The sequence below is a fragment of the Panthera tigris genome, chromosome A1, assembly GCF_018350195.1.
Source record: "Panthera tigris isolate Pti1 chromosome A1, P.tigris_Pti1_mat1.1, whole genome shotgun sequence".
In the NCBI taxonomy this organism is placed as follows: Eukaryota; Metazoa; Chordata; class Mammalia; order Carnivora; family Felidae; genus Panthera; species Panthera tigris.
This window is the reverse complement of record NC_056660.1, coordinates 23,769,382-23,772,279: the sequence shown is the minus strand read 5'-3', so window position 1 is coordinate 23,772,279 and position 2,898 is coordinate 23,769,382. Positions and strand designations below refer to the sequence as shown.

General features: G+C 45.7%; 1 pseudogene; it reads right to left on the bottom strand.

Annotated features, from left to right (window-relative positions):
- Nucleotides 1–242: 242 nt before the first annotated feature.
- Nucleotides 243–1,844, bottom strand: LOC102963954 (annotated as a pseudogene).
- Between the last annotated feature and the right edge of the window lie 1,054 nt (nucleotides 1,845–2,898).

Here is a 2,898-nt window from a genome sequence, read left to right as displayed (position 1 = left end):
TTGTTGAATAAGTTTTATTTACCATCACATAATTTTCTTTTTTTTTTTTTTTTTTGATTTATTAAATTTTATCGCCCTTCCCTTGCCCTCAGCCTCCAGCATACTCCCTTAGAGTAGTACAGGCAAGGAAGACCTAACTATTGGGAGGAATCCCTAACACTTTTTCCAGGGCAGAATTCTGGCTCATCCAAAAAGGGTCTTTCTTTTAAGGGTTTTTGGGAAACTAGACACTGAAATTTTTATTAGTGTCGGCGATGTTTGTTTGGAGCAAATTCAGCTCTAGGAGCTGCACGGTTGAACGCAGGAGGGGTTCCACCAATGGCCCCAATTCCTTCCGTGGTAGCAGCCTGGCCAAAGCATTCATTTGTTGGTGGGGTCAATCCCAGGGTTCCATCTGGCATCATAGTGGCAGGTCCTGGAGGAGCTGGGGTACCAGCTGGCACTGGAGCAGGGGGCATGGCGACCCTGTTGTTTATGCCCATAGCACCTCCCATGGCCATCTGGCCCATCCGTATCTCCTGTTCTCTCGCATCAGGGAATGTTCCCTTGAATTCTTCCTGCTGTCACCGCATCATTCCTTCCTGTTGCTGCCGCATCTCTTCTTCATGGCGCCTGCGCTCTTCCTCCTGCCTGAGCTCCAGTTGCTTTCGTTTTTGCACTTCTTGGTTGTGCAGCTCTTCCATCCTCCGGACTTCTTCTTGACGCCTCATCAAATCATGTCTCATTAACATGACTTGGTGCTCATGGCGAGCAGCCTCCATCTCCATCTCCATCTCCATCTCCATCTCCATCTCCATCTCCATCTCCATCTCCATCTCCATCTCCATCTCCATCTCCATCTCCATCTCCATCTCCATCTCCATCTCCATCTCCATCTCCATCTCCATCTCCATCTCCATCTCCATCTCCATCTCCATCTCCATCTCCATCTCCATCTCCATCTCCATCTCCATCTCCATCTCCAGCTTCTCACGAGCTTCCTTGATGTCGCGGTCCACTTGGTCCTGCTGCTGCTTCTCCATCTCAATGAGTGCCTTCCAGCGCCTGGCATACTCAAAGGAGCCAGGCTGTGCAAATCTGGGTGGCTGTTCTCGCTCCTTATGAAATTGCTGGTTCTTTATAACCGGCTTCTCTGGAAGTCCCTCTTCATCATCCAACTGGTCCATGGGCTCCACAGTCACAGGCCGAGGAAATGTGGTTAATAGGAAGGAGTCTTCACTGCACCTGTCCAGAGCTTTCCGAGCAGCTGGCTTCCCTGAGAATTCAACAATGCCTTTTCCTGAGGGCCTTCCTCTATCATCCACGATGACTACAGCCCTTTCCACTTGGCCAAACACAGAAAAAGCTTCCTCCAGCAGTTCGTTAGAAACATACTGAGGAAGGTTTCGGACCGTGAGCGATGCACTATGGCAGGCAAAGCACACACGTAGCTGCTTTCCACGAAGTGGCATGTTGTCCAGCTCACTTTGGCAATCTCTGCTAGGGTTCGTGTTTCCAAGCGGGTAAAGCCAAAGCCCTTATCCTTATGAATGAAGACTTCGCCTGCCTTCCCATATTTCTCAAATAGTTTCCTCATCTCCTCCTCAGTGATGTCAGGAGGAAGATTTCCCACAAAGAGTGGGCTACGTTGGGTGAAGGTCTTCTCTCCTGGTTTCCTAAAATTCTTCAGGTCAATAGTCAAGACTTCATTTTGGCTGCTGGCTTGTTGCCCATTTGCAGGTATTGGTGGTGGTGCTGCTGGTGGTGCTGCTGCTGATGCTTCCTTGGAGTATGGTTTTGCTTCTCCAAGTTAAAGGTTTTATTGCTCTGCATTTTTGCACCCCTCTATCGACTGTTCTCTCCTCAGAGTAACGGCGACGCTACACGGCCTCTACTGTCCCGAGAAAAAAAACTACCATCACATAATTTTCAAAAGTTTTCCTGTACCATTGAAATTCACCAGGGGCCTTTAAGACATGGGTTATTAAAATGTGCACAATAGAATTAGGACAAATCTTCAAATACCACTCCCATTTTGTGCCTGGATGTCACATACCTGACTCACTGTCATTACTTGGCAGTAAATTCAAACTGGTCCTAGTGATGATGGTGCTGATAGGGATGTTACCAGGTACTGGGGAGTGGCATGGAGAAGAAGCAAAGGTGAAAACAGGGAAGAAATAATAAGGACTAAGCTAAAGTCAGTAGATGATAGTTTGTCCTATCAGTAGTGGTTTGCTGAGAATCCTGGGGAAATTTAGAAAAAGTCCTCCAAAGAAGAATAAGAAACATGTGGAAACCTTTATAAGTTCCGTGACATTTCAAACTCGCTCCTATTTCAGGCCCTGTGTGCTCTTTCCTCAGCCTGGAAATCTCTTTGTCAGTTCTCTTCTTGAGGTTGTGTACCAGACTACCTGTAGGTGCCTGAGTCGACCATCTCTGTTTTTCTTCATTTCATCAGTCTGGCTGACCACCTTAAATATGTCCTTGCCAGTTCCCCATTTCCTTCTTTTCTGTGACTTTTTATGTCCCACAAAATGTCTATGTGGGTGTCTTCTCCTAATTTCTGTCTTATAATAAAACGTCATCTTTTTTGAGTCCTTTGCCAACCACTATAGAGGACCACTTCTCCCTGATACAAATACCCAGTCATGTCATATTCCGTTGTCCTGTTTTATTTTCTTCACCATAATTACTGTCTGAAATTATATTACTTATTCATACTTTTTTGGGGGGTGTTTATTGTCTCTGTCTCTTGATTGAATGTAAGTTCCGTAACGGTGGGGACTTAATTTTGTCCACAACTGAATCCATGGTGTATAGGATTGCTACATAGCAAGTACTACATAAACATTTGTTTAGTGAATAAATCTTCATGAAATTAGGAGATGCTATGAGGAAAAGGATAGTTTCTCAAGT